Below are 17,003 nucleotides of genomic sequence, written 5' to 3' on the forward strand. Positions count from 1 at the left end.
TTTGGCCAATGGAATATTAGCAAGTGTTTTAAAAACAGAGACTTGAGAAACACTTCCAAGCTTTCAACTGTGCCCTTGCATCTCTGTCCTCATTAAGAGAATATGCTCAACCCGGACATTTAAGGGCACATGGAGCAGAGTCAGTTGCACCAGTTTTCCCATAGCCAGCCTACATCAGTTTATAGCTGGTTGATTCCCAGACCTGAGAATAAGTCCAGCCAAAATTAACAGAACTCCCCAGCTAATCCCAGCTAAATCACTGAACTGCAGGCTCATGGTCTAATAAATGTTTATTGTTTTAAGCCATTGAGTTTTCATGTATTTGATAATTCAGCATTAGATTGTCCAAAGAAAGTTGATATACCATTTTAAGCAACAAATTATTTTAGCTTGATTCCAATTTATAGCTCCAATTACAATTCTTTGGAAAAGGCCAAAGTAGTATAGGAGAGTTACAGAAAATATAGTTAGGTGATGAGTATATTTAATGAGAAATATTTTAACTTAGTGATTTTGATCATTTGAACCACCAAATATGATTAACACATGATACATATGGTAAAAATTTGAATCCCTTATCATTCCATCATAAATGCCACAGAATATCCATCGAGTCTAAAAAAATCTGTATCTAAAAATCAGCTAAATAAACAATGGGGTAATGTGTAAAAATTTTAAGAATCATTTTATTCATTGATCTATTATGTTTTAAGAATAATATTTTTGCTATTCTACTGTATACAAATATATGTGAATTATGATATACATATATGTATACATATATAGAAAATGAAATAAATAGCATAAGATAATAATAATGATAAAAAATTTCTATCCAACCTCTTAAAATATAAACAATCTTAATATTAGAAAGTATATTCTCTATTATATAACATGCTATTTGATTGATCACAACTGTTTTCCAAGTTTTTAGAAACTAATATGTCATGAATCTGTTTGGCTATAATTAAATATTCCTTTTTTTTAATAGCATTTTAATGAGTGATACATTTGCGTGTATGTAGAGAAAATATACTATGAATATAGAGATGCATTATACAGAGATGACACATTGCATATGGAGAGAAAATATATCACGTATACATTATTATGTATATAGAAAAGAGAAAGATTCAAAACATAGCCAAATATATTCCATCTAGAGAGTAAAATAAGGAACAGAAATCAGGAAAAAAAAGGCTGAGAAGAAAAAGAGAAGAAGAAAATCAGAAAAGTATGATGTTCTGTAAATTAGAGAAGTCAGAAAGCTTTTGTATTTATGGACTTAAGTGATCTCAGCTTTTCTCATGACAATACAAAAGAAAAAGAAAAGGCAAAAGAGATGAAAAGAAGGGAAAAGGTATTTTTATAGCTAGCTAGGTCTGAGTGGTATTAAAGATTTTACTAAAATGCCAGTTCCCATTCAATATCTATCTGGTCTCACCTACACTGTTCTAGTAATGTTGGGAGACTCTGGGAACACCATTAAGTGCTGGTAGATGAGAAATTATTGAAGCATCAAGTTGAGACACATGATCTCTTAAGTCAAAGAGAAGGTCATTTTGCCATCAGTGCTAATAGACAGAAAGACCATGTCCTGGGCAACATTTTCTGTCCAATATCCTATCAGAATAATCAAGCCATTTTCCTTTTTAGTCAGTTTAATACAGGTTTTTAAAACAGTTTTTAAAATTTTTATTTTAGGACAAGCTGCAAGCTTCATTATGTTTAGACTGAGGCAACTCAAGTATTCGGAGTCTGTTTTACTTGATGGTATCAGGCTCCGACTGTCTTATTTCATTTTGGGATTGTCTCCTCAGGGCTACACATTTTAGCATCAACCACTATTGCACACTGAAGCAGGAAGGTTAAGAGGCAGCAGAAAAAGGAAAGTGTAGAATGAAGTATATAAACAAATTGTGGCAGGGCAATTACACCCAAGCCAGCAGATTCATGGTCAGAAAACCATTTATCTGGCATATATCTGGCTTATTCAATAGGCAATGTGTCAAAACAGTAGATATATGGAAGAACTACTGTTAACTGTCTCTCAGAGCAAATAATGATGGAATTTAGGAAAACAACACTTGTTTTCACCTATGCATATGCTCCTCAGTAATTCTTTCCTATAAAAAATCCCCACCACTCCTCCTTTTATTTCCCTACTTGCCCCTATCATAATTCTCTAAGTTTTTTTAAAAATTCCCTTTCAAGCACTCTTCTTCATTGTGATTTTTAAAAATGTTTATTGCAGGCTTCATAAATAACAGGGTTTCAAATACCTGTATTTACATTTGTGAGCAAACAGAATACATGGTCATGGACTAATTAAGTCATTTAAAGAAAAACTTGAATTATCACAGTATAAATTTGTCATGTTTTAATGAAATCAGTTGACTCAATTCATTTGATGTTTCTAAATTATCTGGGCTGTTACCACTTTGCTCATGTGAAACAGAGATACTCAAAATTTCCCATGTTACCATGAATCTTTTCTTGGATCCACTAGGGTCATACTCAGACATGATCTTCATGGTTTACTTAATGCCTCTTTTAGGATTATTAGAGATTCTTGCAGTGTATTCTCTTTTAAATCACTGTCTTGCTCATCATATCCTTTACAAAATATAGAGCCACATCTGAAACTGAGCTGGAGTACAGGGTCAAGGTGAGAACTTTAATGTTTATGGGACTCAACAATGCTGGCTTAAATTCTATAGATTTTTAAAGATCTGGATGACATAAAATTCTACATTTTTAAAAAAGATTTATTTATTATTTATTTTTATTTATTCTTTGGTGTGTAGGGTCTTAGTTGCGGCACGGGGGATCTTCGTTGAGGCATGAGGTATCTCTTTTGTTGTGGCGTGGGCTCTTCGTTGCGGTGCACCGGCTTCTCTCTACTTGTGGTGTGCGGGTTTTCTCTTCTCTAGTTGTGGTGCGTGGATTCTAGAGCGCATTGGCTCTGTAGTTTGCAGCACGTGGGCTCTCTAGTTGAGGCGTGCGAGCTCAGCAGTTGTGGCACGTGGGCTTAGTTCCCTGACCAGTGATCGAACCTGCAACCCCTGCATTGTAAGGCGGACTCTGTACCACTGGACCACCAGGGAAATCCCAAAATTCTACATTTTTTGTAAAGTTATGTTTTATTGAATTTTGCATATGACTGGATAAAGATTCTTCTATCTTGAAAATAGTTTAAGAAAAAAAGAGAAAACATTTTGAAGCAAAATAATGTAACCTATCTTTGAAAAGCACTAAAATGCTCTTACCAAAAAAAAAAAAAAAGCATAAAGTTTGCTGAAGAGAAGGAAAGTTCAATTATAACTTTTATAAATTTTTAAAATATTATGATTTTTAGAAATTAAAAAATCTCTATTATTTAAAAACATATACACTCCCAGTTATGTTACTTACAAGCCAAGTGGCTTTGGGAAAGTTACCTTGTCCTCTTCTTTATCTCTAAAGTGGGTTCTCATATCGAGTTGTATAAATGAAAAACTATACATGAAATTCTTCGTACTTGAGCTGAATAAATAACTACAAAGAGAGCTGTTCTGTGTTATTAGGGTCAAAGAAGCACTTATGGTGCATCTATTATCAGCGACATGAAAACAATTTACGGGGTTTATGACAACAGTTTCCTGGGCCTTTTATCATATGACTTATAAAAACGTTGTCAATATTTTAAATCAATTTTAATTCTGTTTTTTGCCATCTATTCAGAGAAAGTGAAATTTTAACTAATACCAGAAGGAAGGAGGTGAGTGAGTCCATGCATACTTGAAGAAAAGAGCCATCTATGAGGGGGAACAATTTAGAGTTAAGACTGTAAACTGGGGCATGCTGGTGTATTTCAGGAACAGCAAGAAGGTAATTGTTGCTGGAACAAGTAAAAAAGGAGGAGCTTAGTAGGACATGAAAGAGGGTAGGAAGGCTAGATCATATATGTCTCATTGGCCTCAGTAAGGAAATTACAATACTTTGAGGAAAGGATGTAACTTTCCTTAAACTTAATATGAATAATTGATTTTTGGCAACATATCAATATACATGTGAAAAAAATTAAAGAAAATATATTAAATCACCACTTCTAAACCATTGCTGAAAACTTCTAAGTAAAACTCAATCACGTAATTACTATATTATCCTGTTATAATTTTAAACTATTCTACTACAGACCATACAGAATCTAAGAAGAAATTCATCTAAACTCTTACCAATATAATAAAGACAATTTTAAAATCTTAATTTCAAGACAAATACAGTGAATAAGTTATTTTTAAAATGGGCAATAATTAGCATATAAATTTAATATAAATGATACCATAGGAATATGACTGGCTAATATCAAAAAGTAAGAATCAAGTCATTATTAGGAAGTTCTTTTTTTCTTTCCACTACGATAGCACCATGGACAGTGACTAGCCAACACCAATAGTTAAGCCCAGTCTGTTGGTTAATATGGAAAATTCATAAATACCACCAAGATTTTTAAAGAAGACTCAACTACATTACAAGGTTTTGAGGCAATAATTAAAATGAGACATTTGATTTAGTTCCTAATCTTCAAGAAAAAGCATAGTATAATGTAAAGAAAATTGAATCAGGAATAAAGATAAGTATTTAAACATAGATCTAAATAAAGTTCTAAATACAGAAAACTAGGCTATCTTTGGTAAGCCAATTAACATTTCTGGAGTTCACTGTATTCATTGTAAAATGGTGAGATGGAAAGAAAATTCAGGAAATGTTATCTTAGGTCTTCTCTGCTCTAAACTTGAATAATATTACCTAAAAGTTGTCCTATAAACTTGGATGAATGCAACCCTAATTTACATACCCATGCCACTGATATAAACTTTCAATGCTTTCAAATCCACTCAGAAAGAATGTCTAACACAAATAACTGCTTCAATATACTGAATACTGAGCGTCGACTATATGGAAGTTAGAGAAGAACCAAACCAAGCTCACTTGGCAGTATAGAAATTTCATATTGTATATAAAAAGATCAGAGGCAGAATGATTGGCTTATTTAGTGGATACATAACATCATAATGAGTCAGTCTTTCTATGCTTTTTCTCTGCCTACAGGTATGTTGACCAATTCTTTTATGCTGGCTCAACTCATGTTCCCAAAATGAGTGCCAAAATTTCAGGTGTCACAAAAGAATCCATCAGAGAGAAGACTTTTATTTTGCCTCTACTTTTCCTTGCTATCAGTGAGAATAACAATCTTTTCCAGAATCCTCCTTGCAGATTTTTCCTCATCTCTATTGAGCCAGAAGTGAACCACATGTTTGAGCCATCAGCATGAAAACTGAATTATAATCATAGGCTTAGCTGAACAAAATTAGCCCCTGGTATGTACATTCTGAAATATATGACCTTCTCTTTAGTATATGGCTATCCAGTGCCTTAGCAGAATTGGAGTTCTGTTAACAAGAAAAATGAGAAATGGCTATAAAGTCTACACAGGTTCTACCCCATTCTGTATTCTTCTTTCTATGCAAGCTGACATTGACAGACATGTGCAACTGCTTTGCAATGAGGCATCATTTAGGAAACTGACCGTCTCTTACTAGGAAGACTCTTCATCCATGGCTTTTCAAAGCTTTTGAGTTTTATTAATTATGAGCATCACTATTACATAACTTTAGATTAACAAATATGATTAATATCTTATTAGTGCAGTGCTTATAACTCTAGTTCATCTGATAGTTTGTTGACGAGTATTGCAACCACCCTGTTTTACACGTTTATACCACCAAATTTATCCCAAAAGCTTATTAATAAACCATGACATTTCCAGTCACTCTCATCTGCAATTGAATACTAAAATGTACCTAAAAATATTTACTAAATTATCTTTTACCAGGTGTAACATTATCTTACCTAAAACGAGATTTCTCCTTAAAATTCCATTTTATCATTTCCCTCAATCCTAATAACCCTAAGATCTACATTTTAATTTTTCTTAATGCTAATAACCCTAAATCCTATGATTTAAATACGAAGTGCAATTGACTTAAAATATTAATGCAATTATTCACTTAAAATCTTCTTCAAACCATCATAAGAGAGTACGCCTTAGTTTTCTTTGCCAGGAGAGCCATTAGCACCTGAATAGCATAAAAATTTTCAAGTAACATGCGAAATGTGAAATTTTACTTTCCAAAGCAAAGCCCTAAGCCAATGAGGAGGTATTAAGCATTATTAGCCTTACTTCATCAGTGACACAGGGCACCAGATTTGCCACAGTAAAACTGGAGACTGAGAACAAGGTCAACCTGAGTACAATAACCAACTCTATTCTTAATTCTCTTAGTCACAAAAATATGATTAATGCAGCAAATGCAGGCTTGTTACCTGATTATTATCCCTTCTGGGTATGACATAATTCTGTCTGTCTCTTTACAAATATATTCCATGTGTGATGTTGATCCAGTGCTCTGCAAAACACACCAGGAAGGCATTAAAGTCTCTTTGCTCAAGAGAAAAAAATCATTAGATTTATGCAAGCACTGAAAATGGAGATTTATATTATTAAATGCCATAAGCTATTTTAGAGAGGGTTCTGGTTTTTCCAAGTACGACACCATAATTGTCCTATGATGGAGACAAAGAATGGGAAAAACAGTGATTACTTGATCCTTCAAAGGGCAATGGCTCTTGGATCTAAAAAATGGATTACTATATGTTAATTTTCTGATGATGTATTTAGGGTTTATTTTGTATTTTGGGTTATGTTTTGTTGAACATATGCAATACGAAAGGCTGTATTTAGTCCCATAAGTTGGGCTCAGTTCTATCCTTAGTGTCAAAGTCTAAAGTCAATGGGTAATTTCTATGAGAACGCTGCTTCTAACCTCTCCATCATGGAATGCATTTAATATGTTACAGTTTCTGAAAGTGGGGCAAAAGACAAAGACAGAGGTAATGAAAAAATCTGAAGACCCTCTAGATCAGCAGGTATGCATTATCTCTATTTATACTGTTTAATATATAGTGATTGCATTTTTAAAGAAGCTCAACTGCCCTGTGAAAGGTCAACCTGCCACGGGTAGCACATCCTTAGTAGAACCTAGTGCTTCAAGACAAGTGATACACATTGGCAGAATAATACCAAAGGGTGGACTATTATCACTTGGAAGCATTTCTCAGAGGGTTAAAGACAGGTTGTCTTGCTTTGTGAAATCTGCACTTATGGATTTAAGTTATGCACCTTGAAAAATCTGCACTTATGGATTAAGAACTGCCTATAAAACTTTTCTGTATGGAAACAATGATTTATTAGAATCCTGAAAATAAGTTCCTCAATAAAATGATGAATAACACTTTATAATGGACAAAGCCTTATGACTGCATTATTAGGCAGAAATAAGTTATTTTCAGGAAAAAATTTACAGGAAATTGTAAATATGAAAGTAAAGTAGTATTCCCGTTTTACACAACAGATTAAAGGTCACAGGCCTAGAGGTCCATAGCCATACCAAAAAGGCAATTAAAGTTCAACAATATCTACCAAAATTTCATAGTGGTTGTCCTTCTGAATTTGATTTAGCAGATCACTGGGTGTGTATTGTAAGAATTCAAGTGGATTTGTTGATGTATATACAAGTGGAAAGTCAATATCTAAAAAAAAGGTAAAAATTTAAAATAAAACAATCAATGAATAAATAGACAAACATAATTCTTATGAACATTGAAATAACATAATTAGGTGGGGTTTGTTTATAAAACGCTTTTTCTCTGTAAAATCAAAGGTTTCTGTAAATCAAATGTTCTGATTTTTAAGTGTACTTTTCCCATAAAAAGTTTTAAATTAACTTTGCTTTTGCTTTTTAAAATATTTTCTATTGATTTTTTAAAATGTAGAAGTAACAAATACATCTAAGGTAGAAAACATGAATCACCCATAACCAGTATATGAAAAACTGTCTTTTCTCTGATTATCCTGTAGGAAACTAAAAAATGCACTAAGAAAAATGTAACATTATTAACCATTACTGTTTTGTTTTGGCAGAAGACTGCTCTATCCAAACATGTGGGGCTTTTTATAAATTATTTTCTTTGGTAGATGTTGAGGGTTTTGAAAGGAGCAACAGTCAATAAACTCAGTTAATTTAATTTACATTTATCAATTCATGTACTTCACTTGTTCATTCATAAGTCACAAGTGGAGGTTTCTCTCACCAAAGAAGATATGAGAGAACTGACTACCAAAGAAGAAAAGCTGGAAAACATGTGACTCCAAAAGACATTTTGTTAACATTTCAGTTTTCTAAATAATTAAAATGTATATAAAATTGTTATGAGATTTTTAACTGAAATTACTATTCCAAATGGGAAAGAATCACAATAAATGAGAATCAAGTTATTTTAAAATAACTGAAAATTAAATAATTAAAGAACCGTTTACCCTCTAATATAGATGAGATTTATTTGAACTATTTCAGTTCTACTATACTAAGAAAACATATGGAAAAATTTTTACACACTTGTTTTCCAGGTCTTCAAATTTTTCAAAAATTATTCCTCATATCTTACCGTGGCAAGATGTAGCTACAACATTTATATTAATCTATGTGTTTTTACATTTATGGCAAAGCCACAGTATAGTTGTCACTTTATGCTTTTATTAAATTGAATAAAACTGTAAATTATTAACTAACGGTAATAACTACTATTCACTGAGGATATTCTGTGACAGACTATACCAGGTACTTCACCTACAGTTGAAGTCACAACAAACCAATGATATGGATAATGTAAGAGGAAACTAGAGATCAGAGAGGTAAAGCAATTTACCCAAAGTCATTCTGTTGGTCAGAAACAACCAAGTTTGAACCCAAGTCTATTTGATTCCACTTTGTACTCTCAATAGTAATTATGTATCACCTTGCCAGCTAATACTCTTGCCACTTTCATATCAAGCAATGTAATGGATTATAAAAGAAAAAAAGTTATGTTAGAAATCTGTTTAAGAGGCTGTTTAAATTTCATTCAAAATATTTTGTTGGCACAACGTGAAGCCACACTCAAACTACTGATAGAGGTTTTAAACGCGAGAACCAGCTATACAGGGCTAACATTTCTATCATTTATTATTTATATATTACTTTCCTCCAAAAATAATTTGAGGCATTTCTAAACTTGACAAAATTAAGACATTTGTAATAGTTTTTAACATCCTAACTAATGTGGCAGAGTAAAGACTGGCTGATCCTGGAATTTCCTAACTCAAAAACTAACAAAATTAATTGACGAGGATATCTGGGTTGTGTGTTTTCCAGAAGCAAAAGGATCCAAATGCACTGGGGAAAAATTCAAAGCTCAAAAATATCTCAAAAAAGGATAGAACATATTCCAACCAGGTGGTGTAAGCCCTGTAACAGAACTCCTGACAACCTGCCAGTTCCCAAACTGAATACACAGTTCTAACTTAGCACTTTTGACCCTAACCCACTCCCACCTTCCCCTACACAAATACTGGCACATGCTCAGGCTCTTGAAACACCAAAGAGAACATACAATTTATATCTCTCAAACAAAATGTTAGATACAAGCAAGTCCTAGATAATGTAGTAAAGACAGTTAAGGCGAATTTAACCATACCATATCAGGGAAACAAAACATTAATAAAATTGTTCGGGGCTTCCCTGGTGGCACAGTGGTTGAGAGTTCACCTGCCGATTCAGGGGAACCGGGTTCGCGCCCCGGTCTGGGAGGATCCCACATGCCGCGGAGCGGCTGGGCCCGTGAGCCATGGCCGCTGAGCCTGCGCGTCCGGAGCCTGTGCTCCGCAACGGGAGAGGCCACAGCAGTGAGAGGCCCGCGTACCGCACAAAAAAAAAAAAAAAAAATTGTTCGAGTTAGAAATGAGTGAAAGGAGAAAAGAGGCAGAATGACATCTACGCACAACACTCTAAGAAGGTAAACTAAAGACCACAAAGTGATGAAATAGTCAATTTTGAGATTAAACAAAACCCAGACACAAAAATAACCCTACTAACGTTATGGTTGTTTCCACAGAAGAATATAAAGACAGCATACTTTTGATGAAATGAGATATTAAACATGAGATGATTAAAGTGCCAAATTAAATGAATAGGAGGATTTTAGACTTACAGGAACAAAATCATGAACCAAGCCAACAATACTACAAAAGCAATGAGCCTGAGACAAGAAAGTGAATAAAAATGGCTGAAATAAAATGGCACAGAGAAAGGACTTAAAAATTACAACGAATGCCAAAAAGTGGAAAAGGAACTAATTAAGATAACTAGAAAGAATATAGTGGGTAAGGAGGACAAAGATTATCCAGTATCAGGATAATTTGTCTCTCTTTGGTAGACCACCCAACACATAGAATAGAAAAAAATTATTACAGGCTATGACAGAATAACATTTTCTTCCAATGAAGGAAGAATTAAATAAGTATATTGAAAAGGCATGTGGTGTTACTAAAAAAAACTGATTGGATTATTGAGGAAAAATTACAAACTGAGACACACCCTGGTTAAAATGCTGTTATTTTCAAGATAAGAAAATAATTTTTCAGGTCACTGCACACAAAAGTAAGAGAGAGAGAGGTTGTGGGGAGTGGGAGAGAGAAAATCAGACTAGTCTAAGACTTCTCATCAGTATCCAATATCATGAGACAAAAGACTAAAGACTGAAATATTCTAGGGGAAAAATAACATGATCCAACTTTTTTATCCTCAGTTTAGCTGTCCTTACAGTATAAAATTAATAGGCAGATATTGCTAAACTGAGAATAAGTCAAGATAAATAGAACATATGATCCCGTGCTTAAAAGATAAAAAGTGATGAAATTCAATCAATTTAGGAATTAAACTTTAAGAGCCAGAGAATGGCTCACCAGACCCAATTTCTTTCCATTTACCACAGTCAGACAAAGAAATGTACCAGATTGGGGTAAATAAACTTTCTGAAAAGGGTCACATAGCAAATATTTTAGGCTTAGCAGGCTTTAGGGTCTCTGATGCAAGTATTTTACTGTGCTGTTTTAGTTAAAATTAGCCAGAAAGAATATGTAAATAGATGGGTATGGCTGAATCTCAATAAAAATGTATTTACAAAAAGAGACAGCATGTTGTATGTGGCCTGTGGGCTGTGATGTGTCAAAGCATGGGTTAGATGCTGGCCACTTCCCTACTAGCCTGGGCCTGTAGTGAGGAGAGCTACAGGAAAAGCCTCAGTAACCCACCAAAGAAATGCGTCATGAATGAGAAATAAACCTAGTTTTAATCTGAGATTTTGACATTTTTTTAAGTCAGCATAATCCACTGTGTCCTGCATGATAAAAATGAGGGTGTGAATTGGTGCAAACATTTTGTAAAGTAAACTGAACAGTAAGAGGAACACAGAGATCCCAAAGGTGAAACGAGATACAGAATGATAGGTGTGTACACAGTCATACTTTTAGTAAGTGTAACTAAGTGTCCAATTTTCGCCATCAATGTACATTAATTAAATCTGTAGTAGAGACTGTAATCTCTAAATAATTCTAAATGTTTATATTATTATATTCTGTAATTTCCAGCTATAAACTGCAAATCATTACAATTTTTAGCCACCTGGCCATAGGTGTATCACTGTGATAGTTAAACTATAAGGTGATATGTTGAAGAAAACCTGAGTCACTGAAATTTTCATCTGTTCTGTCATTAATAATTTCCTACTACATTGAAATATATATGATGTGGTGAATACAGTAAATGTTCTCTTTTACTAACTAGTTAGGAATATGAGCATTGTAGTATATTTAAATGTGTTTGTTGCGTTCCTACTGATCTTTTTTTTTTAAATTTTAGACTCGTTTCACAGGCTCTGTAGTTAACTCGATTTTTCAATGTTTTTGTGGGATTCTGGTAAATCTACATCCGAATACTTATGTGAAAAATTTTATTGAAAATACCCGTATTCTCACAGTTTCTCATTTAAAGGACATGCACGTATGTTGAGCTGTACTTATTCTCCTCTAGGAGTGTTAATATCATTGTCTACTCTATCTTAGTCAGCTTTCTTCTCAAATGCAAGATTACAAATTGTATAATATGTGCTTCACTTTTAATTTGTGTTTTCACTTATACTCATAGGAAATGGAAGTGGAGAATCAATGTGGTAATCCAGTCTGGCTGGTGGAAAACAAATTCCCTCCTTAACTGCTTAATTCTTCATTTACTTTGTTTAGACACAGCTATATTACACATAAATGAGACAGACAGTCATGACCATGTTAAGGACATGTGGTTTTGTTTGTTTCTTCAGGGTAAATTACTGACATTCACAATTGGCTGCAACATAAAAACATCAGTGAAGCAATTACTATACAGTTAATTTTTTTTTTGAAACTCAAGCAGGATACCCTCAGATATTATTGATGGAGGCAGCTAATTCTGATACTCCCTCTGGGAACTCTCACCAAATAAGATGTGTTCAATGTCTTCAATCTATACTCAGCAACAGCAGTAAAGGATATATTAATCTAAGACATCTCCATAAACAAATCAATGAACCGGAGGACTCAAGCAAATTTGTATAGACCTTGTTCCAGTAATGCATTTCACTGACTGTGCTTTTAACTATCTCATTAGCTGTCCATTTAGGATAAGACATTATCTTTCCCCCCAGGTGGTGCACCCTATGTGCTCCATGGTGACAGAATGTCATTATCAAGCTTGCAGAGATGCACAATTCTTTAGCTACACTGCCAAAAAGGTGTTCCTGATAATGCAAGAAGCCATTCAAGTAAAACTTCAGAATTATTGGTTTTCCTGTGCAAGTTTTGAATCTTAATTATCAGTCTCTTTAGGTTTTTAGCATGATGGAAAGATCATCAGATAAAGCACTGGCTTTCTTCTTTTATAGATTGATCACCAAAAATTTTAATAATAAAAATCATCATAATGTATACATTTGTTACAAAGAAAAAATTACATGTACTTGAGGTATTTTTCAAGGGATGTTCTCAGGTTTTTTTTCTTTTTTAACATGAAAATTGATGCTCATGAAAGAAGCAATAGTTATAATTATCAGTCCACCTCCTCACACCTGAAAGCTAGTAAAGATGTAAAAATTAGAGATGGCACCCTTATTACAGCATGTCAGTACAAAAGCAGGGGTGAGCATTGAAATTAAATGAGAAGGGGCAGGGATCTTTTATTTCAGGTGGAACTGCAGGATGAGAAGGCATTATCGTCATTATACTGGGGAAGTTATTCTTCAAATATGTGTTCTTTGAAGACATATAGGTCTCAGGGATTTGGATAACAATTTTGTTCTTAACGCTGCAGCTACTAGTAAAGCTACTCATAAAGCAATGTTAAGTTAAATTCCTTCAGATTATTTTAAAAATAAATTAAATTACCAATAGAATAAGAAAAAATCACGCGTCACTGCAAAAAAGGAAGACTAGGAAAACCCAAAACATATATTGTCAATACGGTAATGGTCAGTTCCTGGTCCTATTATGCACATCTGCAAAATATTTTTCTTCACCCTACAGTCGCTCTTTAGAAAATGTGTGATTTGGTTATCTCTCTAGACAGAAAAATCCAAATTTATTTTCAGCTTAGATCTTACTAGCCAGTTCTTCCCCAAACTAATAATAGTTGAGCAAGTCTGGTATTTTTAACAACATTCTGCCTCAATAAATGGGACTATCATTATCCTATTTACCTAAGTTACAATATTGGGAGAAATCCTAGATTCTTCCCTAATTCAACTTATCCCCTTCCATCCAGTTGACCATTTTAACTCCTAAGTATTTGCTGAGACATGAAATAATAAAGTGACCCTAAAGGAGCAGCTTTAGGTTGCCTGGTTAAAAAGCCATCTCTAATTTTTAGTGTTTCTAAAATCTTGAACAAGTTACCCAAACTTTGTAAAGATTAATTCCCTCTTTTTTTTCAAATGAAGATAAAAATAGGTCTAACCTTATATGGCTGTCATAGGATTATGTGATAATGATTTATGTAATAAATTTGCCACCAAACAGATCAAATAATAAGTACTTAAAGTGTTATCTGTAATCATCTTCAGCAAGAGCAGCAGGAACAGCATCACCATCCTCATCAGCATCACTATCATCAGCACCATCATCATTATCATAATCATCACTTTGAATCTATTCCTACCTCTCTATTCACACTTCCTCTGTCTTAATCCAATCTCTAGCTGCTGACCTTTGGTTCATATGACACATGCCTATTAGCCTTCCTGTTTTCAAACTTATCACTCTTTGAAAGTAATTTTTTTAGTGAAAACTGATCATGTCTCTCCCCTACTTAAAATATATCAAGAGCAAAACCCACCTCTTGAATATACAAGTTTTGATGGTTTGATCATTGCCTGTCTCACGTGACTCATCTCACATAATCCATCTATTAAAGAAACTATATTCCACGTGTTTCAGAAGTGCAAGCACTGCTTAACATAAAATTCTATCCAGCCACAATCTCATTTTCACCTGAAGAAAACCTGCTATCTTTTCCTCTGGGGGGCTCTCCATGAACCCCCAGTATACATGTGTGCTTCTGTGTTTCCAAAGCACCTCGCTCATACCTCTCTCATTCACGTCATTGTCTTGTAGTTAACTGTCCATCTTCCTAAGTAAACATTATGCTTCATAGTGGAGATACTATACATTATGTATATCTCATATCTCTAGTCCTTGCACAGTGCGTTAGGCATAGCTGAAACATACACGGATGGGAAATGAATGCTATTTTTTTTAGCATTCTTTTTGTAAAGACTTCTTGTTATCCTTGATCTTATTGTCTCCAATAAACTACATCAAATTACTACAAAAACCTACAGATGTAACATACTCAGTGACTTACACATCCAATCCCAATTCCTTCTGAAGCCACTAATAGGCATCAGCTCCCAATTTATTTGTTCTCTATTTTCTCCTTTGTCTAGTGCACCTCTACATTATTTTGGAGTTGATCTTCCAAAGACAGAGGGGGAAATTCATTTACTCTCTCAAACTAAGACTTACCTATCAGTGTTTTTCTCCTGCTTTCCTTCTATTTGCTTCAATATACATTACTATTTGAATTTCCATTGCATGCACACGTGAACACACACACACACACACAATCTTCGAGTCTAACTTCCTCCTCTTTTCTGATCTGACCCCCCTCTTAAATCTATGGCATTCTTCACTGTTTCTTTAGGTTGCAATGCTCTCATTCCACCAGCTTAACTGGTCGAAACATTACCAGTAAGACACACAACTCTTAAACTCATGCTGAAAACAAGAACAGAAACTTTTCAATTCCTATTCCAATTATGTAACTGCAATTATGTAATTTCCTTAGGATCCTCAGAGAACTTTGTTATTCTCTTAAGACATCTAGTATGTTCTACTTTTTATATTAACTTCTCAGCCTAAATGAGCTATCTACTTAAACTAGCTCCACCTTAAAAAGAAGGCCAAAAATGTTATTGCACTTTAGCCCAAATAAATTAAACCCTGCATATTTTTTAATTGTGTATTTTATTGAAAGCCATGGATAAGCAACTTTGCTTATTACTGGAAAGCTGATGTAAACACTTCAGGTATTATCAGTGTTTGACTCAGAGTAGTGGAATACTTTCTTGCCTTTTCTCTTGGCATTTTGGGTAACATCCACTTTTTTTTTTCCTAACAATACTATAATCTTGTTTTTCTGCTGTTAGTGGCAATTTTCATCATGTCAGTATCAGGATGCAATTGTTCTGTAGTCAAGGTATCATTTTACTACTCATAAATCATGACATAAATTTCTCTCTCTCTTCCAAGTAGATTACTGATTTCATTTAAAAGTACACATTAAAGTAGTTGATGAATATCTAATCAAAACAAGAGTTCATGTTCCATGTGAATGAACACAACATGACGTTATGTATCTAGGATATGATACAATAGTATTGCACATTATTAGCATGTATTAGAAAGGTCTGGAGTGGGAGGTTGAAAACCTGAGACCATTTGTAAAGATGGGCTCATCAAGGTGGAAAGTTTCTTGATTTAGATTGCTGTAAAGAGGAGTCTTACATACTACCTGAATCAATTTAAACATATTGGACACACAAGCAGAAAAGCTTATTACTTTTGGTATTAACTTCACTTTATCTAGGATTTCTAATCTTTTGATAGCTGTGAAATTACCTTTTACTTAAAAAAAAAGTACATCCAGGGCTTCCCTGGTGGTGCAGTGGTTAAGAATCCCCCTGACAATGCAGGCGACAGGGGGTTCGATCCCTGGTCGGGGAAGATCCCACATGCCGTGGAGCAACTAAGCCCACGTGCCACAACTACTGAGCCCGCGCTCTAGAGCCTGTGAGCCGCAACAACTGAAGCCCATGCAGCACAGCTACTGAAGCCCACGCACCGAGAGCCCGTACTCCACAAGAGAGGCCACTTCAATGAGAAGCCCGCGCACCACAACGAAGAGTAGCCCCCGCTCACCACAACTAGAGAAAGCCCACGCACAGCAACGAAGACCCAATGCAGCCAAAAAAAAAAAAAAAAAAGTACCTCCATTCTTTTAAGTCCTATATGCCAGAGATATCTCTTGAATATTCACGTGAATTTAAATAATTGGCTTTAAGAATTTGGGGTTGGGGGGAGAATAAAATTTTACCTTAAAACAAGGGCTGGGCATCAGTATTTTCTAGGCCTAAAAACTACATTTTTGGATATGTAATCTTGCTAAACATGATTATTCTGTTTCTTAAAAATTATAAATAACCTATTTCTTTCCAAAAAGGATTTTGAGGTTACTTGATCACATTGAAGCCACACCTGCAAACACACCTCTGCTTTAGGTTTTATTTTTTTTTTTAATTTTTTTTTAACATCTTTATTGGAGAATAATAGCTTTACAATGGTGTGTTAGTTTCTGCTTTATAACGAAGTGAATTAGTTATACACATACATATATCCCCATATCTCCTCCCTCTTGTGTCTCCCTCCCGCCCTCCCT

This window comes from Physeter macrocephalus, chromosome 5 (genome assembly GCF_002837175.3).
Source record: "Physeter macrocephalus isolate SW-GA chromosome 5, ASM283717v5, whole genome shotgun sequence".
NCBI lineage: Eukaryota > Metazoa > Chordata > Mammalia > Artiodactyla > Physeteridae > Physeter > Physeter macrocephalus.